Source organism: Odocoileus virginianus, chromosome 18, assembly GCF_023699985.2.
Source record: "Odocoileus virginianus isolate 20LAN1187 ecotype Illinois chromosome 18, Ovbor_1.2, whole genome shotgun sequence".
Classification (NCBI taxonomy): domain Eukaryota; kingdom Metazoa; phylum Chordata; class Mammalia; order Artiodactyla; family Cervidae; genus Odocoileus; species Odocoileus virginianus.
Window position 1 is genome coordinate 20777670 of NC_069691.1, and position 27945 is coordinate 20805614.

A 27945-nucleotide genomic window follows, 5' to 3' on the forward strand; every position below is an offset into this window, starting at 1 on the left:
CATTACCTTCTCCAGGGGCTCTTCCTGATCCAGGGATCGAACACGGGTCTCCTCCACTGCAGGCAGATTCTTTACCATCTGAGCACCAGGGAAGCCTTTGTAAGAGTCTCTGCATTTATGGTGCTTGTGTAATGGTTCTCAAACTATCACAAATAGAATCTTCTGAGAACTTGGTTAAAGGTCTGATGCCTGGGACTCACCTCCAGCTATTTGGATTCTCTTTGTCTGGGGTGAGGTCTGGGTATTACCTTTTGTTTACAACTTCCCTGGTTTTTTAACATACAGTCAAAAGTACAAACCTGTCTAATGGCTGGGGTAAGTTTCCAGTGTTAGGGCAGGAATGGGTTACATGTACACTGAGATAATATGTCCCTCAGCTTTTGTCGTGTCTGTAAAAGTATCAATTTCTGTGTCTGCTATGATATATGAAAGGTTGGGAAACACTAAAATTGTTAGCAAATAAACCATTGGCATATATCACAGCATATGGGTAGGTATTTGTGTCCATTTGTCTCTACAGACGGGTGGTGGAAGAAAATCTGATCCATCATTTAAGCTGTGTTCCAAGCGGTCTTTTGCAGAAACTCCCTCAGTGGGGCATAAAACAAAATCAGAGAACCAAACAGTCTTAGAAATCATCTTCTAGCCCAACTCCTTTGTCTCAGAAATTAAGGAAGCTGCTTACAATTACAGAGCAACTCAGGGCTGGAGCCTGGCCATGGACCCCACTCTTTCAGACCCTTTCCAAATAGCTTAATGTAAATCACAACCCTACATAGGGTAATTGCATAAAGTAAAAAATTAAGTATCTGCCTGAATCATATTTATATCGAAGTCTCATCCTAGGAGTACCTCACTTCTGCCTTTGTTCCACACACTGCATCCTAAGTAAAGTGACAGTCCAAGAGACAGACGCTCAAGTAGAAGGGTCTCCAGAGAGGCTCATGATTTCCTTAAGCCCCACAAGAAAAAAAAAAAAAAATGTCACACAAAGCTTTTCCCAGGTAGGGAAAATGCCAAGTTCCTGCCAAGCCTTCTTCCCTCTCCCTGGGTTGCCTCTGCAGTCCCTCTGCCAGCTGCTGTTCTCATTGCTATCATTATTTCTGTTTCTCCGAGGAGAACAGAATGCTGCCAGCCTGCTTCTGTCCTCCTCAAACTCTCTCATCTCACTGTTTTCTAAAGAACCTTCCGTCAGCCCATTTCTTTCTCTAGCTTTTACATGATTCCTCATTTTCCCTGAGGTCTTCACTATCACATCACTCACTTCCTGCCACTGTGGCTCCTGCTGCTCCTACTCGCAGCTGGGTTTTTTGACTTTAAGCACCACCATTTCCAGGGGAAATTCTGGCTGTCCTAATTGTAAAATTCTGAACACTGATCCCCCATCCTCAATTATGTTCAGTGGATCTCTGCTACAAAGTGTTCAGAGCATGTATGGGTGGAACTCTAATGCTCTGTCTCAGGTATATTTGCAACCACCAACCCCTGGGCTTCTGCTCCCAGGATTGAGCACTCTGCCCTTTCTGTTCTCTTTATACCCTTCCTCACAGTGTATTCTTCTACTTAGAGTATTTTTAGCTTTTTAAGAGTTACCTCAAACTGTTTGATTGCTACCATCTTGCATAGCTGCTGAGTCTATGAATCTGGGGATTAACCATCTTAAGTTTGAATGCCAGTTGTGTCACATAATGGATGTGTGACCTTGGGCAAATCACTGACCTTTTTGAGGCTTTGTAAATGGGAACAATAATGGTACCTACATCATAATGTTGGGAGGACTTACCCAGGACTTTTCCTTTTCTCTTTTTCTAGAATTCAGACACCAAGATGAAATAGTTTCAACCACATAGATGAGGGCAATGCCTTAGAAGGTTCTTAAGTGGGATAACACACATGGAGTACACAGCACAGTATTGGCACATAGTAATTGCTCAATAGCATCATCTGTTATTATTAGACTGTACTCTATCAATGATCTGTCTAAAGATTATGATCTGTGTAAACTACTTACAAATTAAGAAAATCACAGATATCCAGACTCTCATCACTCATATGATCGATGTCAATTAACTGAGAGAAGTTTTGTCATTAACCGAAAGTTTCACATCAAAGTTGCACATTTGCTGCTACTCAATGCAGCTTGGTAACCTTTAACTTCTTCATTCTCTTCTCTGTGGCTTCACAGGCTATTTCTTAGTTTTATGGTTAATGCATGTAAGTTTATACACTCCCAGATTTCCATGAATAATTCTGTCATATACACTCTATTCCCTAAGAATCACCATCCCTCAGAGAGCAAACTCATATTTCTTGGAACCGTTATTATTTTCATAAAATATCTTAAAAATTTAATCCAAATATTACATATCATTTTAGTCATTGTATAGCTAAACTGCTGTGACAAGAAGATCCCAAGTACAGTGACCTAAAAATAGAAATGCATTTTCTGTGATGTAACAGACAAACATGGAACCATAGGTTTTCCATGACCCTGGGTTCTTTCTGCCTTGTTGTTCTACTGCCTCATAGGGTATTGCCCCCATCTACATGGTTGAAGCAATTTCACCTTGATGTCTAAATTCCAGAAGAAGGAAAAATAAAAAGTTTAGGATAAGTGGTTTCATATTTAAGGAAGTGAACTAAATGAAGTTTCACATGTCAGTAATACATCCATTGACCAAAACTAAATCACTACCTAGCTAGACCCACCTTCCCAAGAGGCTGCACACATAGTCCCTCTATTACTAAAAGGAAGAGGGAGAACATATACTGCAAACATTGAGTGGCTTCTGCCATATGTGTATGTGTGTGTGCTGTCATGTCAAACTCTTTGAGACCCCATGGACTTTAGCCTGCCAGGCTCCTCTGTCCATGTAGTTTTTCAGGCAAGAATATTGGAATGGGTTGCCATTTCCTCCTTCAAGGGATCTTCCCAACCCAGGGGTCAAACCTGTGTCTCTTTTGTCTCCTGCATTGGCAGGAGGATTTTTTTACCACTGCACCACCTGGGAAGCCCTCTGCCATGTGTACACATGATTCAAAGTTCAACGAGCACAGAGGGGTGAATTATGAAGATGGCAGTCATCCCCCTACCCTTTCTTATCATCAACACCACTCCTCTAAAGAAACCAGTAGAAGAATCCAACTCATTTCCTAGCTACTTTGATGATTAAGATATTATTTAGAGATAAACAGGTATAGACTTTAAACAGTCCATCAAAATAGTATATATCTCTACATAATACCTTATTGATTTCCTCAAACATCTAATGGGATTTCTTTTATTTTCTTCTTACTGAGGACAACCAAAGAAGTTGGATGAACTACAAAATACATCTTTTTGAAGCATCATAGAATCGCAAGATAGCAAGGAAATTTGGGGTCAAGACAGAAGACAACAAGAAGCTAGAAGGATAAACCTAAACCTAAAAATGTTTTTTCCCTAAGGGCTTTTGTCAAGTCTGGGAAAGCAGCTGCAAAGCTGGGCCACCCTTTTGGTGATGGTCCCAGGGATAAACACACAGAGGTTGAAGACTGAAGCCTGCCAGGAACAGAGATTTGATACACCAAGCTTCCTTTGAGTTGAAAATCTGAAGAACCAGACCTTCCATATGAAGACTAACTCTAAGTAGATCAGCCCTTTCATGGGTTTGCAGTCAGCTTTGCATCACATAATGGTCAAGTAAACTCAAACTCTTATAGTATGTTAAGATATTTCTGGAATAATAACACCTACTGTTATTTGCAGAAGCAAATGAATATCTTCTCTGGAGGAAGACCTCACCACATCAGGCCTCAAGATTTTCCCCAAATAATTTGCAAAATATACCATCTAATATGTAATGGAAAATAACTAAGTTTATAAGACAATAGGATGCAATGGATGAGTAACAGAAGAAAGACAACAGAAAGAAGACTCACAACTTGAATTCTTAGAACTATCAGACATGGTTCATAAAATAATCATGCTTGTTACAATTATGATATAAAGTATAAGCTTAAAAATATCAGAAGTGAACTGGATACCTTAAAATTTAACATAGCCCATTAAAACCCAAAACTTTGAAAGATGTAATATTCAAAATTAAGGTGGGTTTAAGGGCAAATTAAGTTTTGTCATATTAAAAATATATAAATTGGAAGATAGGAAAATGAAAATGTCTGCAATGCAGCACAAAGAGACAAAAGGAAGGAAGTCATAGAAGAAAAGGTAAGAGGTATATGGGTTAATCATGAGACATTCTAACCAAAAAAGGGTGTAATGAAAGGGATGGGATGGAGGTTAAGCAATAGCTCTGAATTTTTCAAAAGCAATAACAAAGGGCTTCCCTGGTGGCTTAGTGGTAAAGAATCTGCCTGCCAATGCAGGAGACATGGGTGCAATCCCTGATCCGAGAAGACCCCACACACAGAGGAGCAATTAAGCCCATGTGCCACAACTACTGACCACTTGCTCTAGATCCCGGGAGCCACAAATACTGAGCCCAGAGCCCAAGTGCTACAACTACTGAAGCCCATGCACCTACAGCCTTGCTCCATAAGAGAAGCCACAGCAATGAGAAGCATCATACCACAACGAAGAGAAGCCCCCGCTTGCCACAACTAGAGAAAAGCCTATGGAGCAATGAAGACCCAGTGCAGTCAAAAATAAATCATTACAAAAGAAGAAAGACAAAAAGAAACAATTTCAAACACTCATTGAACCCTAAACATAATAATCAAAATAAATCCACATCTAGACATTCTCGTGAAACTATAGACAACCATAGATGAAGAGAAAATCTTAAACAGCATAAGAAAAAAAATTACTTTCAAAAGAACAGTTAAACTGAAAATTGACTTCTCTACAGTAACAAAGGAAGTCAGAAAGCAACAGAATATTTTCAATTAACATTAAAGTTTGATATGGTAAAAAAGATATTTGCAATTAAACCATCTCAAAAAAACTGGAAAAGATTACAACTTGGAAGCTAGTAGAGACAAAAACTGGAATGTTAAAGAAAGATAATCCAAATAGAATACTTAGAATAAGCAGCACAAAGTAAGACCACTGATTTAACTTAAATATCAGTAATTACACTGCATATAAAAGGACTAAATATTCAGTTCAAATGAGAGATGTGCAGAATGGCAGAATGGATTTAAAAATAAAACTAAATTATACACTGCTTAAAGAGACATATTTAAAATACAAGGATATAAGAAGTTTGAGAATAAATGGAAAAAAAAAGAAAGAGAAGTCAAGTAAATACTAACTTAAAGAAATCAGCTTTAGTATACTATAACAGAGTAGACTTTAAAGTGAAAAGCATTAGCATAGATTCTACAGCAAGAGGATAAAATGTCCTATTGTCCATGAGCAAATAACAATTTAAAATCTGAATGTGCCTGATAACATGGACTAAAAATATGAAGAAAGCATTGGCATAACTAAAATGAAAAATAGACAAATGCACAATCATAGTGAGAAATTTCTAGTGCATCTCTCTCAGTAACTGAAAAAATAAAACAAAAAGGAATATATAAGACATAAACAACATGATTAACAAAGTGACCTAAATGACACAGCTGCAAAATACATATTCTTTTCAAGTTTGCACAGCTATAAAATTCTCAATAGAATGCATTTTCCAACACAATGAAATTATGGTAGATATTAATTAGTAGAAAAATCCCCTAAGTATGGAAATTTAGAAATACATTTTTTTCATAATTAATGGATAAAAGAAGAAAGCACAATGGAGATTAAAAGAAGAAATCACAGAGACTAAACTCTGGTGAAAATTCAATAGATCAAAACTTATGTAAAGCAGCCAATATAGTACTTAGAAGGAAATTTAAAGACTTAAATCAATGTTAGAAAATAAAAATGGCTAAAAGTTAGTGATCTAAGCATTATGTCCTGTAAAGAAATTATTAAAGTGAATTAAACTCAGAGAAATTAAAACAAAGGAAATAATGATTGGACCAGAAGTTAATAAAAAAAGAAGACAAACATATGATAGAGAGCTTCAGCAAAGTCAAAAGTTGGTTCTTTGAACAGATGATAAAAGTCCTGGTAGGACTAATTCAGAAAATAAGAGCAAAAGCACATTTACCAGTATCAGGAATGAAAAAGGTTTACCATGACAGATTCTGTACACACTGCTGCTGCTGCTGCAGCTTCAGTCGTGTCCGACTCTTAGCGACCCCATGGACCACAGCCTACCAGGCTCCTCTGTCCATGGGATTTTCCAGGCAAGAGTGCTGGAGTGGGTTGCCATTGCCTTCTCTATACACACTAAAAAAAAATGAAAAAAGGATGCTATGAACCACTTAACCATATAAGACATAGAGACTGTGAACAGTCAAATAAAACTGACAGAGGAATGAAAAACTTTCCCATAAATAACACTCTAGGCTCTCTCAGTGGTAAAGAATCAGCCTGCCAATGCAGGAGAGGAGGATTTGATTCCTGGTTCGGGAAGACCCCACATGCCATGGGGCAACTAAGCCTGTGTACCACAACTACTGAGCCTGTGTCCAGGGCCTGGGAGCTGCAACTACTGAGCCCAGCACCACGACTACTGAGGTCCACGTGCCAAGAGCCCGAGTTCTGCAACAAAAAGCCACCGCAATGAGAAGCTCACCCACACTCCAACTAGCAGGTAGCCCCCACTCACTGCAACTAGAGAAAAGCCCCACATTGCAAAGAAGATCCAGTGCAACCAAAAATATATATGCAAAGTCATTAAAAAAAAAAAACTTTAGGCCCACCCAAATAGTTTCAACAGTGACTTCTACCAAACATTTAAGGAAGAAATTATTACAGGTTTAAAAAATCTCTTCCAGAGAATAAAAAAATAGGATGAAGCCTTGAAATCACTTTACAAGACTAGTATAACTCTTGATACCAAAATCTGACAAGTGCAATAAGGAAAGGGAATGTTATCAGCCATTCTTACTCACGAATATAGATGCAAAAATCATAAATAAAATACAGGCAAACATATGATCAAGTTACATTTTCCCAGGAATAAGAGATACAATGCCATTAAATTCAATGTCCACCCATAACTGAAAAGTATAAAAGAAGGAAAAAGGGAACTTTCCTATGCTGATAAAAGATATCTTCAGGGAAACAAAAGAAATCCTTATTACAAAATTCTCAAAGTAAAAAGTTGAAAGTCTTTCCTCTAAAGTAAAATGTTGCAAGTTTTCCCTCTAACATCAGAACAAAATTATACTTAATTTTATTCTGTCTTTTTAACACACCTTTTAACATTATCTACTGGAATAGCAAGGCAAGAAAATAAAATAAAGGGTTGGAAAAGTAGGAGAAAAACATTATTTACAGAATATGTGATTGCATATGGAGAAACAAAAAAGAATATAACATAAAGTATTCAAATTCATAATTGAATGTGTAAGTTTGTATGCTAAAATTCGACACACAAAAATCAATATTTTCTATATGTCATTGATAACAGAGAATGAAATATTTTAAAGGTTCAATTTGAAATTACATCAAAATACTATACATACAGGAATACATCCAAATAAAAAACTTACTAAGAGTCATTTAGGAAGACCTAATAGATACCCTATCAATATAGACTTGAAACTGAATCCTATAAAAAGTATAATTCTACCAACGTTGATATATAGATTCAATGTAATCTCAGTCAAAACCCCAAGAGATTGTTAAAGGAATTGGATAAGCTGATTCTAATTTCAGTTTGAAATACAAAAGGCTAAAAATAGCAAAGATTTTCCTGAAGATGAAGAGCAAGACAGGAAGACTTACTCTGATACTGAATGAGCATGGTATCAGTGTAAGAATAGACATATAGACCTAGCGCAGATGAAGAGACACTCATACACGTATTTGGACACTCCAGTAATGACAAAGGAAACACTGTAAGGAAGAAGGAAAAGGATAGTCTTTTTGAAAAATGAAGCTGGGACAATTAGATCTCCAAACAGAAAAAAGAATGAAATTATAGCCCTACAGCTCAACATAATGAAATCAATACTAGAGGTATTATAGACCTAAATATGAAAGGCAAGGCAATAGCTCTTACAGGTTATAATCCAGAAGAACACCATCATGATTTTTCTTTTTCATCATGATTTTGCATTAGCGCAAAGGTTTTGCCCTTGTACCCAGAGCCTGTGCCAAGAGTGATACAGCCTTTGAGGGGGAAAGTGTCCAGTTTGCGTGGGAACCCTTGCAAGCACTGTAGGAGCAATAAGACATTCCATGTAGTAAGTCTTCACGTCACTCCCACTTGACTGTTCTGTGAGTATGCTTCCCTGCTGTGCCAAATCAGGACCACTAGACCAAAGACTCATCGACTCAATGGGCATGAGTTTGAGCAAACTCTGGAAGACAGTGAAGGACAGGGTAGCCTGGTGTACTGCAGTCTGTGGGGTCACAAAGAGTCAGACACGACTGAGCAACTGAACAATTGAACATCAAGACCAAAGAGGACTCCTAGGCCAAAGAGTACCCACAGCACCTGGTGAGATAGAGAAGAGCCCAGCATTTTTATTTGTGGATAGAACGGTGCTTCTTAAATGTCTCTGGGCCTGAGAATATGAGTGTGTGTGTGTGTGTGTGTGTGTGTGTGTGTGTGTTTAGTCGCTCAGTCATGTCCAACTCTTTGCAACCCCATGGACTGTTAGCCCACCAGGCTCCTCTGTCCATGGGATTCTCTAGGCAAGAATACCAGAGTGGGTTGCCATGCCCTTCTTCAGGGGATCTTCCCAACCCAGGGATCGAACCCGGGTCTCTTGCACTACAGGTGGATTCTTTACCACCTGAGCCACCAGTGAAGCCCATGAGAGAATATAAGCCCTAGACGCCAACTGTATGAAAATGAAAGCCTGCACTGCTAGAACAAAAGATGGTGGCTACTGCTTTCTGTTGATTCTGAATTTTATGTGTCAGTCATTTGTTGTTTGTGGGTTAATTGTGGGTGTGGAGTCAAAAGCAGGAAAAAATGAGGTCTCTGTCGAGGTGACAGTTTAAAATAAGAAATTTTTAGTGGCCTTCTTAACTGTAGTTTGTTTTAATTTTAAATACAAAAAGCATCGGCATGTAAGCAAAGCAAATGAAATTTAAATGGATCTGGAATGCAAAGCACATGGAGGAGTCAGGTTGATCTTGAGGTAGCTTGTAGGCTGGGCAACTTTCCATTGTCTTGAAAGAACTATTTATTTATATTGGTGGTGTTTTTGTCACTAAGTCGTGTTCAACTTTTGCGACCCTAAGGCCTGTTGCTCGCCAGGCTCCTCTCTCCATGAGATTTCCCAGACAAGAATACTGGAGTGGGTTGCCATTTCCTTCTCCAGGGGATCTTCCCAAACCAGGGATTGAACCCAGGTCTCCTGCACTGCAAGCAGATTCTTTACTGACTGGGAAGCCCATCTATTAAAATGGGCAACACTAAAGAGTATTTTATTGGAAAGATTCAGGAACAGCCTAAACCACTTCCTCTCCCTTTCCTCTTCTCCCATCTCTAAAATTTCTCTGACATTTCCCATGACTTTTTAAATTCCACCTTGCAGGAAGTTCTTTAGCTTAAGGTTTGATCTGTGTTACAAAGGGAAGAAAACCAGCATGATCACCAGCATTTTGGTGTAAATAACTTACTCCAAAAAAAAGGTTTTGATGAGGAGAGAGCACGAAGCATTAACAGGAATGAAGGAAAAGCAAGAAGCAGATAGTGGAAGCACAGGAAAAGAAGGGGACAGATGTAGCTCAAACTTGGAGTTAAGCAAGAGGATCTGCATTAGAATTGTGACTGTATTGGTCTAGTGACTTCACCAATTACAGCCTCACTTTTCTTAGCTGTAAAACGACAGCATGTACCCTGCGCCTTTGTCTAAGAATTAAATGAGATAATACCACTGAAGCATCTGATGGAATGCTGGAGTTCATTAAGTCTTAGCTCCCATGTTGCCAGGTTTTTGGTTTTTTTCTGCCAACACTAATCTTTCTTAGTGCCAATTCCTTTGTGATATCTTCCATCTCATCCATACACTTAAGTATTTTCATCACTCTATGGCTTTTAGATGACTTAGGAAAACTTTTTTTTTTTTTTTTTAAGAAAAAAGCAGGATGAGCCTATTTTGTATTCCCCATATCTTAATAATAATATTTTTGGTACTCCCTTTCAGAGGAACTATCTGGAATTGGAAGAAAATATCAATTTGCTTTCACATTTTTCCCCTTACTTCAGCTTGACAATGTTTCTTACATATCTCCTGATGAAATGTATGGAAGTATTGATAAAGTACATCACTATCTGAAATAACATGCGAATAGTCTGGATGTGACTCAAGGACAAGGTTATTGAGAATAAGTCTACCTTCCCAGAAGCAATGACACTGTCTTTGAATGAACAAGGCCAAAAGAGAATCTAATTTATTGAAAAGGAACATAGCTATTTCTTTTTCTTTAGAGTAGTAGCTTTTAAACTTTTTTTTTTACCTCAACCTACGGCAAGAAAAATATTTTATGCTGTGACCTGATACACACATATGCATTGTATGTGTATGTCTATCTGTTTGAAACGAATATCATGGAATAAAACTTACTATATTTCACACAACTGGAAATGTTCCTTTCTATTCTAATCTTTTTAAATGCTGTTTGAGACCATTATATTGATTTTATGTTTCTCATTTCTAAAACCAGTGCTTCAGGGTTTTATTTTGCTTTTCTGAGTGAAAAGCGTCTTCCTGTTAGTTTTGAATGCATTTAATTTGGTTCTATTCCCCCTCCCCCTTTTTTTGGATGTGTGTCTTCAAATATAAATATTAGCTAAGATGGAAGAATATTAAGAAAAATCAGGTTACGATTAGCTTGGTTGAGTTACCTGCCACACAAGTAAATGCAATAAGGGTCCTCTCACCATCTTTTATATTTCCTGTCCATTCAACTTCCTTTCTTATTCTCTTTTTCTTTATTATTTCCCCCAAAGACTAATTTTCAGTTGTTATTAGGCACAACAGGATTATTGAAGAGAAGGGAGGGGACTAACATTTAATGAGCAACTGGCTACACATTATTTCTTCTCAATAACACTCAAGGGATTTTTTAAAATGCATCTCTTTTTACTCACAAGGAAACTAGGACTTAGAGAAGTGAAGAAACTTGCTCAAGGTCAAAAAAACTCAAAAAGCTGGTTCATAGTAGAACTGACCCAAAACCCAGGTCTGGCTAACCCCAGAATCACTGCAATGTATTTCCTTTATGTCAATGTAAAGCTAAAACCACACACACAAAAATTAGACCTTCTGTTTTTAATCTACTAACTCTAGTAAAGCATGCTTGTATCACTTCTTTTCAAATTGTTTTTGTTGTTGTTAGACTCTCTTATTTACCAAGTATTACACAGAACATATGTTGAACTTTCCAACATGTATTCATGCATTCATTCTCCCAGCACACCATTTATTCATTTAGAGTACTCTGGAGCTTATAACCTACTTACATAATTTTTTCCCACAAGGATTCCATGTTTTCTGTTGCCTTCCAAACTCAGGATTCTAATTTATCTTTGCATTACAACATTTGCTTTCATAGTAACCTCCTCAATACTGAAGAGAAAATTAAAATAAAATGCTTTCTTTTGTAACCTTTAGTTCTCCACAGAAGCCATTAGGGACTTTAAAATAATCACATTTAAAGCTGATTTTTGAATTGGTAAACATTTTGTATGAAGTTAAATAAGCTTTGCCTGTTCTAGGAGAGAGAGTGGACTAAATTAACCAGTGGTGCATGTCACTTGCCTGAAGTGACAAGAATAAAGAAGAGATTGTACCCACTCCTCTACTCCCGTTAAGCTGCCTCTTTATTCTGAAATTGGACTGAGATTCCAGGGCATCTCTTAACCTATAGGAGACACTGGATCTCAAGCAGAAGCAGGTAGCCCGTACCTTCTTTAAATTAACAGCTCTACTGAGATATAATTTACATAGTATAATCTGGGGCTGTTTCTACCCATAATGACATTTCTAACTCTGAAACTTGAAAGGAACTAATAAACACCAATTTCATGCTCTCACCAGTTTACACTCAACTAATCTCCTTTATGATTTCTCTCACTCCTTCTTCCCCATTTTTCTTGCCCAATGTCCCATTACTTGTTGTTCCACACACAGTATATTGACACATTCACCCAGGTATTTTCACACGTGGCCTTTCAAGGATTCCATACTGATTAAGTTTCATCCCAAGGTAAGAACAACCATAAAATAGTATCATTAAACTTGAAAATGCAGTCATCCCTGTGTTAGGGCAGAACTGCAATTATAGCTGATGCTTTGTCTTCAGAGAGAAACGAATTGGCAGGAGGAGTGGAATTCAAGATCTAATATTTACATTATCATTAACAATATCAAGTTTTTCCCTCAGGATTTGGATGGTCACAGTGATAGAGGGGATTCTAGTTCAGTGATTAAACAAAAGGTTAGTGCACCATCATACACGTGATGCCATTATGTCAAAGTGAGAACACCAGTGTGATTTTCTGAATAATGTCATCGACAGTGATGTCTCTCTTAAATTTCAATACTCCTGTGCCAGCTTTCTAATGCATTAACAACTGTCAGATATATAAACATTGTTTTAGTATCCAAAAGATCCTGTGAACCACCAGCCCCACCTCCTGAAAAAAAAGTTGAGCCTTAGCTGTGTCACATTTTGAGTTTTACATTATTCTCAGGTGACAGTGGTAGACATCATATAATAGGATGCCCTGCTGGAGATGAATTAATTTGTACTTTTCCCTCTTCTATGAAACAGGAGCATCCAGAAAACCAACCCTGGAGCTCACATCTAGAAAGGGAAGGTGAGCATATCCTGAAATCACCTAGAAGCCAGATTTACTTCAAGAGGTTTGGACAGGGCAGATCACCCTATTTCGAGGGGAAAAGGGGAAAATGAGAACCTCTGTACCCAGCTGTGATGGAGAAATAGAAGCTGAGTACTCTTTTGTCCCCCCAAAAGAGGTTTAATCAGGCAGTTTATATTTTCAGGTTAGAAAAGAGTAAGTTATCTAAACCCTGAGAGTGTAGATTCCTGAAAGGAAATGAGAACAGTAAAGCATCAATGAAGCAACTGAAGAAATAAAAGTATAGGCAACTTTTAGCTGAAATTAAAAAATGGAAGGAGATATATCTCTTAAGGACTACAGAAGCCGGAATGGGAATCTAACAGTGAATGGGCATCTCAGAGTAAACCAGAATCTTCTGTGGGACTGCAAACAGCAAATTCACCATAGCAACATAATGGAAGAGCAAGAAACATCTTAGGTGTAGAAATTGTACTGACTGTTCTGGACTACATAAAGTTCAGAATTTGGAGGGGGGAATCATTTATGGAGACAGGATATATTGGTTTTCTATTGCTGCTATAACCAGTTACTGCAAACTTTAGTGGCTTAAAACAACAAAGATCGATTATCTTACAGTCCTGTAGGTTTGACGTCTGAAGCGTGGCTCCCTGGGGTAGCATCAAGGTGTCAGAGCTGCATCTCTTCTGCATGCTCCAGGGGAGAATCCATTTTCTCACATGTTCTAGCATCTATGGCAGGGGTTCCCAACTTCCAGGATCTAATGCCTGATGATCTGAGATGGAGATGCTATAATAATAATAGAAATAAAGTACACAATAAATGTAACGCACTTAATCATCCTGAAAGCATCCCCTACTCCCTCCCTGTCCATAGGAAAATAATGGACAGGAAACCAGGAAATCAGTCCCTGGTGCCAGAAACGTTGAGGACTGTGGGTCTAGAGGCAGTCCTCAGAAGGGGCCCGCTGATCTAGAAGTCGATCTTTCTGACATTTCTTGGCTGGTAAACCCCGGGCTCAAGCATGTCAGACTGAGTGCTCCTCTCTAGGTTTGTTTCTCCTGGCTCCCTCTTTAACTTGTAAGGACCTTTGCAGTTATATTGGGGTCACGTGGACAATTTCCTTATTTTAAGGTCAGCAGATTAGCAACCTTATCTTCATTTGCACTTTAGTTCCCCTTTGCCACGTGACCTAACACATTCAGTTTCCAGGAATTGGGAGGCAGATATCTTTTGGGAAGGGGCATTATTTTGCCTCCCAATGGAACTCCAACAGGGAGATACTAAATGCCCTGTAAATATGGTAGGTGTGTAAGGAGGACAAACAAGCTGAGAATGAACTCAACCTTGGGCTCAATGCTGGCTTACATGTATAATCATGTGGTAGGAAGTCCTAAAGAAATACTAATGCTCAGGTCACACCCTCACATGTTCTAATAGGTTTGGGGTGGATTCCAGACATAGTGATGTAGGGATATATAGATCTGAATGACCCAGGTGGTTTTTTATGTCCAGACAGGTTCCAGGCCACTGATCTAGGAATGGGAGTTGCTAACCTGGCTCCAGGGGACAAGGACTCAGATCACACATGTTCTAGAGTTATATGTTCTTATCTGACTTCTATCAGTTACTTCTATTACATATCAAGTCCCACTTCTTTAATCTACCTCTATCTAACTTACTATATGGGTTCTAAATATTCTTAGATGTAAAGAAATCTTCCCCTAGAAACACTATTATTTAAAATTGCATTTTATACATTTTAATTTACTTTCCCAATCTGTCTAAACTTGTTTTCCAAAAATACTGTTAACTGAAAAATTACATCATTAAGAGTTCATCAATAATAGTTTATTTCACTGTGTATACCTGGCTCCTTTGTAATGAAGAGTTAAACTATATTTCATTTACCTTAATGAAATCTATTTTCATGAGGAGTCACTGTATAGTGTTTACTTCACAAACATTTCATGGTATTTCGATCAGTTTATGCTTTTTCTATTTTGTTACTTTTCTTATGTTATTTCATTCTTGCATATAAAATTGTTGGTAGTTGCCATGGTAATTCTAATTGATTTCTTTCTGCTGTTTTTGTAGGCTTTTAAAGAGATTTGCACAATACATCATTCATATTGTTATTTTTATCTCTGTAAATTTGTAATGGCCTCTCAAAAAAAAAAAAAAAAAGCTGTGTAACAAGAGCATCAGATGCTACTTTGCTCAGTGGGAAGGCTGTGAAGAACAGGAGAAAACTGAGGAGGAAAAGCCAAATTGGGAAGGGCAATGAAGGAGAGGAAAAGTGTGTGCCGCACAAAAGCAAGAGTTCAGGCACCCGAGTGAGTGGTAATGCAAGAGTCAGAGATGTGCTTTTCAGAGAGAATTGACCTTGTCAGTGTGATTCAGCTCTGGAAGACCAATAAATGATGGAAGGCGAGGCAGGAGGACCAACCAGGTGACAATGTTGCCATGTTATTTGTTTATCCCCCAGTAAATATCAAACCTTCTCTGCTTCTGTTAGACACATCCACCAGCATGCACTCATGGAATGCATCAGTACATTCGTTGTCAGGACCAGCTAGCATTCTCATTGCAGTAAACCAGAGCTGTGTTCTCTGACAGATGCCATGTGCTGTGATTAACTGCCTTCTAGAGAATGAGCTACCATACCATTTGCAGCCCTAGAGGTCATGAGAAAATGAGCAGAAAGATTCTTGGGGGATCTGGAGTGAATTGGATTTAGTTTTAGGTTTACTGTAGAATTCCAGAAAGTTTACTTTTTTTTAACTTATACCACATCTTTTTCCAAAACACAATACTGTACAATCAATAATAAAAAGTGATGGCAATTTCAAATCATGTTGTACACCTGAAACTCATATAATGCTTTGTCAATTATTTGTTGTTTTTCAGTTGCTAAGTCATGTCCAACTCTCTGCAACCCCATGGACTGCAGCATGCCAGGCTTCCTTGTCCTCCTGTCAATTATACCCCAATAAAAAAAAGAAAGGTAGAAGAGTAAATTTAGGACACTGCCAGTGCATTATGAGGTCTGTATGATGGTTAAAAGCCAGTAGTGAATTTGCCTCTGATATTCTTGATGGTCAAAGCAAAGAGGAAAACATGATCAGAATCAAGACTCTAAGTTCTTATGAAAGAAACATTTATTAGGTGCAACAGAGGAACAGTGTTTCCAGGAATTGAGACCAGTAATAAATTCCCCCAGAGGAAAGGATATTTTAATGCAATGTGCAGTCACCTTATCAATATTTCTGCAATATGAAACAGTGAGTTTCACATAGCCACTTTTTAAAAAAAATTTCTACCAACTGAAATCAAGGTCTATGTGTTGAGCATAATAACCGAGCACAGCTCAGAGAAAACTTGTTAACAAGGATGAAGGGCTCTGAAAGTCAAATATCCCACCCTGGAATGATCCTGGTGACCCAAGAAGTCACTCTGGAGAGGACTACACAGCTAGCATATGTTTTGGAGAAAATGTATGCCCCATCCCATTGCATGGTAAATTCAAGAGACTGGATGGGATTGCACCCTAGCAGCCCTTTCAGAGTCTCACCTCATGAAAAAGAAACCTCACTCCATCCCGCTGTAATCATGCGAAAAGATCTTGGGAATAGCAAACATGATTCATCTGAGAAACCCATTGTAAAAACTACATTACACAGGCCTATGTGAAACATGCAAAAGCTTTGGAAAATAAATGCCTAGCATAATCCACCATAAAACTTTTAGATAAATTATTATGACCCTGTTCTTCTGGTACAAGCATAAATGTGTTTCCGATAAATGCATTTTATTGTGTTTTGCTTCATGAGACCATCCGATTATAAATTCAGGATGGTTAAAAGAAAAATTTAAGATCCTCTCTTCCTTTGGCAGTCAGAACAAGGTTTTTAAAACCAAAAACATATGTTTAAATTTAGCTCCACATGTGCCAGCTAGTTATTGACTGATTACTGACATGTGTTTGAGCTCTAGGCAGCTCAGATCTCTCTCTGCTTCTCCCCCACCCCCAGCTCCTCAACACTACACATCTCACGCACACGTGCATACAGGCATGCACACACACACACACACACACACCACACATTGGGAATTCTGATATTTAGCAGGTAATTGGGACCTAGTATTCAGAGTAAACACATGCCCTGATGGGAGAACAGTATGGGATGCTGTATGCACTGCCTTACTTTGGGAGAGAGAAATGAATGACTCTTGCCAAAATCTTACTACCCCTTGAGCTTGTCTTGTTCTTTAGAAAATTGTTTTCCTCTGAATGCTTCTCAGTTATGTCCATGACTTATCAGAAACAATATATTTTAAAATCAGATCTCCCCTAGGTAAGTGAAAACAACATTCTGCTGGTGGGATCATCTCAGCAAATTGCAGTGGGAATACAGCTCTGAAAACAATCTGGTTTTGTCCCTCTAGGTTGCCAAATCCTGGGTCTGGTGGCAATGGTGATAGGCCTTGTAGACCTCCAACCAGGGAGAACAAATTGACTAAGGCCCCAGCTGGGACATTGTGAAGCCCAACAGCACATTTATGATTGGGGCTATGCTTGCCACGCTGCTCTTGGCCAATGGCTGAGCGGGCAGGGATGCTAAGGCAGGCTATTCCTGGGAGAACCAGGGACCCTCTGACAACTCCAGGACTCCCGGACTGTCTTGCGTCCTGGGATGCTTCTATTCAATCTTTCCTTTTTCTCTCCTCCACTTAGCATCAGGTTTCAATCAGGTCTGAAAACTTTTTCTAGCTCCCTCCCCATTTTCTCTCACATAGGCAGTTCCACTAAGAAAACCTCTGTCTGTTTAATCCTGTCTTGACATCTGCTTTTTGGAGGACCAGGACTAAAAACATACTGTTTAGTTTTAAAGGTAGGTTATGTTACCATAAGGAAATATTAATACATCTTCACAGAGTCAAGAACTGCAGCTCTAAATTAGTGTTCTGCTGCAGAAAGATGTATTACACTTGGAACATAATATTTCCATGCATAGATTTGGATCCTGAATTGAACCAGATTAAAATTCCTTGCAAGTGACGTTCCAAAGTAAATCCCTAATTCATTCCCTTGTCCAAGAAGTCACAATGTTTCCTCTAATCTTAAAGTCATCAATAATTCATCTATTCTTCTCAAGAATGCTGAAATTTTGTTTTTTAGAACCCCACTTAAATCATACTTGGTAATTTTTTTTCTTTTCCATTATGGTTTATTACAGGATATTGAATAGAGTTCCCTGTGCTACACAGTAGGACCTTGTTGTTTATCTATTTTATATATAGTATTTTATATCTGCTGATTCCAAACTCCTACTTTATCCCTTTCCACCCTCTTCCTTCTTTGGTAAGCATAAGTTTGTTTCCTATGTTTGTGAGTCTGTTTCTGTTCTATAAATAAGTGCATGTCTGTCATGTTTTAGATGCCACATAGAAGTGATATCATGTGGTATTTGTCTTTCTCTTTCTGACTTACTTCACCTAGTACAAGAATCTCAAGGTCTACATGTAGGTCAATATCCATGTTGCTATAAATGCCATTATTTCATTCTTTTTTATGGCTAAGCAATATGTCATTGTGTGTGTGTATGTGTTTTTGTCATTGTGTGTTTTTACCATATCTTCTTTTTCCATTCATCTGTCAATGGACAACTTAGTTTGCTTCCATATATTGACTATTGTAAATAGTGTTACTATGAACATTGGGGTGCATGTATCTTTTTGAATCAGAGTTTTCTCCAGATATATACCCAGGATCTGGGTATATGGAATTGCTGGATCGTATGGCAACTCTATTCATACCTGTTAATTTTGTCAGTTAGAATGCGCCAATTAAAATGCATATTCTAGTCTAAATCTCAATCTTTCACATGATTGACAATAATGGCACTATTTAGCTTTATATCATTGCTTATATGAGAGATCCACCTTGAAATCATATGGACAGGTCAGTATCAGTTTAAGACCACTTTGGGATTCTTTGAAGCAGGGTCAAACCCTATTCCCTCTCTGTTGGAACCACCTAAAAAATTAGACAGTAGAATCAGAGATAGGAAACAAAAGACTGCAGTTTAATATTTGGAGCATCTTGCGTCTAGACCATGGGTTGCCCATCCAATCTAGATAGTGTAAATGGAAGCTGTAGGACTCCCAGTTGGAGGCCTAATGGATGCCAGGTCTAATGCTATCCTATCAGCCTTCTATCCTTTAAACTAGAGTGCAGCAATGGATAGAATGCTACATGCGGCCAATGGGAGATTCCAAAGAGAAGAGCAAGACTTATCCCAGAACAGGTGAGCTAAAAAATAAAAGCATTAGTCTCCTCTCTACCTTGTCCTCTCTTGGGGAACATTGAGAAGGAGATAGAAAGAAGCTTCCCAATTCTTCCGAAAACACAGCAGTTTCACTGTGTGGGCCATGGTGGAAAATCAGAGAGAGAAACAGAAACAGTTTATCCTACAAAAGCCCAATCCTTGATCTACTGATGGGGAGGTCAGTGGCATTAACTCTGTGCGTGAAGAACGGATCATCACTGAGCCACCTTAGCTATAGGTCAGCCAGAACTGACGTTGCACAGAACACAATGCAAACTTTCCTCTCCTTCATTTCGTTACTATTCACATGTTTCAGAACAATTCATTCAAGATTCACATAAAGTTAGCTATGGGCTTTTCTAAATAGAGCTCTTACAACTTAAAAATAAATCCAAGGCTTTTAAAGCTCTGTAATTATCTTGTCTATTATCTCTTCTGCTGCTTCATCTTTCATTCCCTCCCCTGATCTTTTTTCTGTATGGGGGTTTGCCATTTTTGCATAGCTTTTAAAGCAAATTCTGGATATTTTCAGAGATGGGGGGGTAGGAGAATAGATATGTCACAATTTGTGTTACTTACTCACTTTTTTGGAAAATTAACTCCTCAAGAACCTGATGAGTAACAGGCACCTGGGCATTTGGAATTTGAGGAAGAATTTTAATTGTATCATTTCATTGCTGTGATTGTTCTTAACGATGAAAATTCTTAGTTTCCCGCACCATGGCATTTATAGCTTTATTTAAGCCACATTTTAAAATTGCATATTCTTAGAACTCTGTCCTCAACGATCTATGTAACTAACTTAGAGCTTAATGACCTCCGCAAAGTAAACTTACTCTTCTGACAGGGGAAGCGTATGTAGAAAGAATGTGATATATTTCAGAAAAAGTTATGTTTGACTGAAATACCACATAAATGGATGTAAATTTATGTATAGTTTTCTGATTTAAAAAGTACATACTCAAAAAAAATTTAGAAATTACAAAAAAAAAGAAGAATATAAAATAGAATAAAACCCATCCTTCTAATTATCATTTGATGCAACCATTAACATTTTGGTATCTTTCTTTACAGTATTTTACATCATACACACATATATATATACATATGTACACATACACAGTGGATCATACTAAGTAGAGTTTTATATCCAGTTTTTCCATGTGTTAGCATTTTCCTATATCATTTGCCTATATCATTTTGTAGACACTAAAATATGTTTTTTACATGATAGAATATATGAGAATTTATCAAGTATCTTGCCAGACCACTCTTAAATATATAATATTTGTTATTCCAAAGTTTTCATCACTGTAAACAATGCTGTCATAAATATTACTATACAATACAAAGGTTTTTTTTTTCCCTATATTGTGGTTCTTTCCATAGGAGATAAAACAAAATTACTGAATTAAGTTATTAATTTATTTTGGGGGAGAACCCATGGAGACACTTCCTTTCTTGTTTCAGAATAGCCAGGAAACCAAACCAATAGGCATTCCCTCAGGCACTGTAGAATCAGGGCAAGAGGTGGCCATCTTGAAGGATATTTCATTCAGGTCACAGTGAGCCTGATATCTATGACTTTCTCAGCTGAACTGATGTCTTTACATGAAAACATTTTGTCATTACAAACCTTAATTATGCTGCAATTTAGATGGCCCTTGGCTTGTAATATTTACCATGTTATAAAGCACTTTAAAACTCTGCATGTGCCCAAATTACTCCACACAATCAACAAAGGACTTATTTGTCCCAACTGAAACACCAGCTGAAGGGCCACTGCTGGGCCTTGGGCTCTCAGACTACAGCATGCTGCTGTAAACCACTACAGTGAGACCAAGCCACACTGGAGAATTAAGGTCAATGTGGAGAACTGAGCATCTAGGCTTGAGGGAGACAGATTCACACGACAAACATCAAAGAAGAGAACTAGATACTATTTGCTCAGATGTATTTACGGTAGATACTTCTACTGGTAAATGATATAATTTATTTCATATTTTACATAAAAAAACAATTTACCCTTTTGACTATCATGATTCTTCTGACAATTTCAGTATGTTTTCATTTTTCTTGTGAATTGGGAGAGTTATGGATTATTTTCCACTATCTCACCCCTAACTTCAGGAGGATTGGAAAACCAAATTTAAAAATATGTGAAGAGTGAGTAAAAAAGTAGCAAGGAAAAGAGTCCAGGACTGTTCACATCTGGCAAGTCCACTGTTGTCATCATAGTTCAAAATGGATATGTCTGCATGCCTTCAAGGGGCACAAGAAGGTCAGGCACTCTGATGTGCCAGTCTTTTGAAGCTAAATTAGATTGATTAACACCTTCAACTATTGTCTTTTGGGAGTTTATAGGCTTTGGGAGTACCCTTCAATTAGACAGATTTAAAAATATGCAGATAACAGAACCAATATAACTTTGGTGGCTTCACGGGAAAGAAGCTGCCTGTAATGCAGGATACCCAGGTTCAGTCTCTGGGTTAGGAAGATCCCCTGGAGAAGAAAATGGCAACCCACTCCTGTATTCTTACCTGGAAAATTCCATGGACAGAGGAGTCTGGTGGGCCACAGTCCATGGAGTTGCAAAGAGTCTGACTGAGCAACTAATACTTTCATTTTTTTCATTTTCACTATAGGGTGATACTAAACTAGACACTATGGGTTTAGAAGCAAGCAGGACAGACAAGACCCGTGTTCTATTTTCTAAACTGATGATGGAGGGGATAGAAAATAAACATACACAAAGGCAGTACAATTTTAAGTAGTGATGTTGCTAGAAAGAAAAGTGAATCAGTCTAAGGGGATAGAGAGTGATGTTGGTGCTACCTTAGTTGGAGGAGGTCGGACCTGAAGGAAGAGGAAAGACATTAAGAGGCACAGAGGAGTCTCCCAGGTGGAGGGAACTGCAGGGTCAAAGTTTCTGAGGCAGGAAGCAGCTTGGCTTGCCTGAGCTATGGCAGAAAGACCGTGTGGTGGACAGAGTAGAGAAAGGAAGGGAGAGAATGCTAAAAAATGAGCTCAGAGAAATGGAGGAGATCAAGCATTACCTTGGTAACCAGTCATTACCTTCTGTTTAAGAAGGTAATGAACAGAAGTGTAGGTTTAAGTTTCATTGTTCTATAGAAAGCCATTGGAGGATTTGATCTGAAGAGTAACATAACCTGATGTACCGTTGGGAAGTGTAACTCTGACTGTTCTGCAGAGGAGCCAGAAGAGAAGCAGGAAGACCGCTGGTGGTCCTGGTGATGACACAGGGTAACTTGGACCACAGGGATGCCAGCAGACATGGAGAGTAGTCAGGTTGATGACAGGTTCTGAAATAGCCAATAAAACTTGAAGAATGAATATGGGTTCTGAAGAAAAGAGAGTAACAGGATAAAGCATACTGTTTTATTCCAGCAGCTGAGATAATGCTGATGTGATTTCCTCAGAGTGGGAGCCCTAAGGGAAAGATAGGTAAAGAATGGAAGAGAATTAAAAGTTTTTTTTTGGAACTACAAAAACAGGCAGTAAAGATGAGTCTAGAATTCAGGGATGATGCCAGAGATAAAGGTACAAATTTGTGAGCCAGAATATAGATAATATTCAAGGTTATGGGACTGGATGAGATGACTCATGGAGAGTGTATGAGAAAAGAGAAGAGAAAACAGAGGTGATTTGAAAGACTGGCATATGCCAACACTTAGAGTCAAGGAGAAGCACTGCTGGGATGTTGAGGCAAATAGTACAGAGAAGTGACCAGGGCACTGGTAGGATGATTTATAGTCCATGTAATTTATAGTTCAAGCCATGATATCTTAAAAAGTGAAATTGAAGTTGTTAATAATTCTGCTAAGACCACAGGTACAATCTGGGACTGTCCTGGGCAAACAAGAACATATACAGGGTCCTTCTACACATCAGTAACCTCCCTAAGGCTGGTTTCATTGGAGTTGTAGTGATGGCACCCTGACAGCTACGGGCTAAGGAGAGATAAAAGGTGAAGGAATGAAAACAGGAAGCAGAAGCAACCCTTTTGAAAAAATTTGCCGTAAAGAAGCTAGTAGAAAAACAGGACATGGCTAGAGGGGATATGAAACCAAGGAAAGAGTTGATTTTTTATGGAGCTATTGCAGCTCCATAAGATAGCTATTGCTATCTTTGGGGGCTTCCCAAGTGGCGCTAGTAGTAAAGAACCTGCCTGCCAATGTAGGATACATAAGAGACATGGGTTCGATTCCTGGGTTGGAAGATCCCCTGGAGGACAGCAGAGCAACCCACTCCAGTATTCTTGCCTGGAGAATCCCATGGACAGAGGAGCCTGGAGGGCTATGGTCCATAGACTGCACAGAGTTGGACACGACTGAAGCAACTTAGCACAGCACATAGCATCTTTGTGTGCTAATAGGAAGGATCTAGGAGAGAGGGAAAATTTTGATAAGGTAAGGGGAAAGGAACAGTAGTGGAGACAGAGCACAAGAGTAGGATTCTGTGCGTGCACAAGTGGAGGGGCTGACATTGGATGTTGATTTCATTCACCCATTGAAATGAGGAAAGGAGGCTCATGTGGATACAGGTGTACAGAGTTGCTAAATTGGGCTGTGAAAAAAGGAGTTAGCTTCTTAGCCAAAGCAAAAGAAATTTCGCTTTTTCTGAAATTCTCTTTTCCTCCCACAAGAAGTCACAGTTTACCCTTTGGGGGCAATTTTCTTTTTAGACGTTAAGAAGAGATACGTGAGCTATTTCTCCTTTCAGGAAAAATGCTCCAGTATGGAGCCTTTAATAGTTTACCAGCAAATGTGAAAATTCTCCCAGGTCCAATTTAGATCTGGCAGAGAAGATGAATATTACTAGTCAATCGGCAACTGCCTATAACAGATGTTTTTGTTGAATGTGAACATTAACAGTTCTATTCGGCCTTTTCAGAATTTGAATTAAGAAATAGAAGAAATAGCCAAGAGTACATTGAGACCCAGGTGGAAGGAAATCCTTTGATCAGAAACACAAAATGTAACATCTAGTGAAAACTTCAGCACCCAAGAACTGTGTGACCCTGGGGAAATCACCGTGCTCTGATTGTTTGAGATGTAAGAGAGAAAAAAGCAAATGCCAAGCAGAAATCAGGGGGTTGTAGATATGCATAGTTTCCGTCAAATAACCATTGGTAGGACTTTTAGAGAACTGTAAGCTTTTTGTGGAGCAGCACAAAATAACCAAGCAAATGACTATTACCAGTGATTTAATGTCTAGAAGTAATTCAGTTCAATTGATTCAGCAGAGAAAACCGGAAGTACGTGGCTTAGATTAAAAATTATATTCCTTCCAAAGGTGAACTCCCTTGAATCTGCTCAAAGGCAGGGATGATAATAAAGACCATTCTCCTTCTCTTATGAATTAAACTTACATTTCTCTAGGCAACCAGGTACAGTGGCTGAAAGATAATTTGCTCATTTGGAAAATGGATCTGAGAAATCATTGCCAGATGTGCCTTGAGTCACTGCAGACATTGGCCCAAGGCAATAGAACTATAATGCAGGTCAGTTTAGGCACTCTCCAGTGTAATAATCATACCTGCTAAGGTACTGCAGGCAGGAACCAGGCCTTCACCCATAAGATGTCTGCTGCTAATGTACCACCTACACATGCCACTGCCATAGTGAGAAACCACTAGATCAGTGCTCTATAAATTCTACCATTACATGGGATTGAACAGAGTCCTGGGATTTCCCTGGTGTTACAGTGGATAGGAGCCTGCCAGCCAATGCAGGGAACACGGGTTTGATCCCTGGTCCAGGAAGATTCACATGTCTTGGAGCAACTGAGCCTGCACCCCATAACTACTGAAGCTGTACGTTCTAGGGTCTGTGAGCCACAACTACTGACACTGTGAGCTGCAACTACTGAAGCCTGTGCGCCTAGAACCCATGCACCACAACAAGAGAAGGCCCTGCAACGAGAAGCCTCGGCATCACAACTAGAGAGTAGCCCCCACTCTATGCAACTAGAGAAAGCTCACACACAGTGATGAAGATGCAGTGCAACCAAAAATTAAAAATAACAGTAATATAAATAAATTATAAAAGATAGAGTCCCTACGAACAGGTTTTTAAAATGGCACAAGTGTAGCAATTCATGGATGCTGCACTACAAGACAGTTTAAAGAACTGTCTAATGTTCTTAGGTATTGATCCTATAGACCAGTCTGTTTTTCAATGACAAAGTTCAACCTGTGCGTACTTGTTATCCATTGCATCCTCACTTTTAGCAAGGCAAAAGCAAACAGTAGATTTTTCAAGCACGTATAGATAAAGTCAGTTTGTTATCTGATAATACCCACTACTGAGAAACATTTATTATGTGACAGTATAACATCAATAGCATCTGTTTTAACTGAAACAGCTTTAAGTTTCCTTTTTAATGAACACTGTATTAACTGAAAAAAAAAATAGATTAAGGAATATAGCATCTCATGTCAAGCTCTGATTTAGGGTTTTAGGCTCAGATGTTTATGAACTACTGCAATTATAGTCATTTCCTAGGGATACTGACCCATCATTCAGAATTTACCTGTGAGTTGCAGAGATAATGGTTAGCAACATGTGAGCCATAACTGAGCATGCAGATGTGGTTGTTTTATTCAGAGGCTCTATGAACTCCTACTATTGGAGGCTACCTTCCTTTTATTACAGATGTTGAAATCACTTACATTCCACATTAAATGTTTTATGTATATATATATATATATATCAAGAGCTGAGTGGAGTTGTCCTCAACTAGTTGACTTATTGCCACAATTTATAACATTTAGTTAAAAACTTGTGAATTTCAGTGCTGGTAACTACGTTGCATATTGGGGAGCCAATAAAACGTTTTTTATGTTTCAAACATTTTTTTGTAGAGGTTTAACAGACCACCTGACCTGCCTCTTGAGAAACCTGTATGCAGGTCAGGAAGCAACAGTGAGAACTGGACATGGAACAACAGACTAGTTCCAAATAGGTAAAGGAATACATCAAGGCTGTATATTGTCACCCTGCTTATTTAACTTATATGCAGAGTACATCATGAGAAACACTGGCCTGGAAGAAGCACAAGTTGGAATCAAGATTGCTGGGAGAAATATCAATAATCTCAGATATGCAGATGACACCACCCTTATGGCAGAAAGTGAAGAAGGACTAAAGAGCCTCTTGATGAAAGTGAAAGAGGAGAGTGAAAAAGTTGTCTTAAAGCTCAACACTCAGAAAACTAAGATCATGGCATCTGGTCCCATCACTTCATGGCAAATAGGTGGGGAAACAGTGGAAACAGTGGCTGAATTTATTTTGGGGGGCTCCAAAACCACTGCAGATGGTGATTGCAGCCATGAAATTAAAAGACGCTTACTCCTTGGAAGGAAAGTTATGAGCAACCTAGACAGCATATTAAAAAGTAGAGACATTGCTTTGCCAACAAAGGTCTGTCGCGTAAAAGCTTTGGTTTTTCCAGTAGACATGTATGGATGTGAGAGTTGGACTATAAAGACGGATGAGCACTGAAGAATTGATGCTTTTGAACTGTGGTGTTGGAGAAGACTCTTGAGAGTCTCTTGGAAAGTAAGGAGATACAACCAGTCCATCCTAAAGGAGATCAGTCCTGGGTGTTCATTGGACAGACTGATGTTGAAGCTGAAACTCCAATACTTTGGCCACCTGATGAGAAGAGCTGACTCATTGGAAAAGAGCCTGATGCTGGGAAAGATTGAGGGCAGGAGGAGAAGGGGACGACAGAGGATGAGATGGTTGGATGGCATCACTGACTCAATGGACATGGGTTTGGGTGGACTCTGGGAGTTGGTGATGGACAGAGAGGCCTGGCATGCTGCAGTTCATGCTGCAGTTCATGCAGTTCATGCTGCAAAGAGTTGGACACGACTGAGTGACTGAACTGAACTAAACATTTGCTAATTTTAATATTGCAATTTTCTTTTCTTATTGTGAAGTCAATGAGTTGGGGGGTTAGTATCTCAAACATATTTACAGACCCTGGTCAAACTCACGGGCTCTGGGCGAGGCACCTTAGTGCTTACTAGATAAAATGTATGCAGACAAAAACTTTGGGCCTGAAGGATGTTTGAAGCTTTCAGTTCAGTTCAGTCGCTCAGTCATGTCTGACTCTTTGCGACCCCATGTATCACAGCATGCCAGGCCTCCCTGTCCATCACCAACTCCCAGAGTTTACTCAAACTCATGTCCATCGAGTCGGTGATGCCATCCAGCCATCTCATCCTCTGTCGTCCCCTTCTCCTCCTGCCCCCAATCCCTTCCAGCATCAGGGTCTTTTCCAATGAGTCAACTCTTATGAGGTGGCCAAAGTATTGGAGTTTCAGCTTCAGTATCAGTCCTTCCAATGAACACCCAGTACTGATCTCCTTTAGGATGGACTGGTTGGATCTCCTTGCAGTACAAGGGACTCTCAAGAGTCTTCTCCAACACCACAGTTTAAAAGCATCAATTCTTTAGCTATGTCAAATTTCAGAAAAACTGCACTGGGATGTAAATTCTTCACATGGTGTTTCATGTCCTAGTTATCAAATGCAATGAAAGATTTCTTTATAATCTCTCTATCCAGACTGTTTCCTTTCCTTCTTCCTCCACCTTTTTTAGGTCTCTATCACATCAGATACAAACTACTGGATTGGCCAAAAAGTTCATTAGAGTTTTTTCATAAGATGGTATGGAAAAATCTGAATGAACTTTTTGGCCAACCCAATATGACAAAAGACTTCTATTTTGTCTCCC

At 38.8% G+C, this 27945-nt stretch overlaps 1 protein-coding gene across 1 annotated transcript in view; it reads right to left on the reverse strand.

Annotated features, from left to right (window-relative positions):
* Positions 1-13623, reverse strand: part of RFX3 (regulatory factor X3) — a 427651-nt gene extending 414028 nt beyond the window's left edge. The window contains exon 1 of the mRNA XM_020879415.2: positions 13462-13623. The gene's annotated coding sequence lies outside the window, so the exon portion shown is untranslated. The remainder of the gene's footprint in view (positions 1-13461) is intronic.
* Between the last annotated feature and the right edge of the window lie 14322 nt (positions 13624-27945).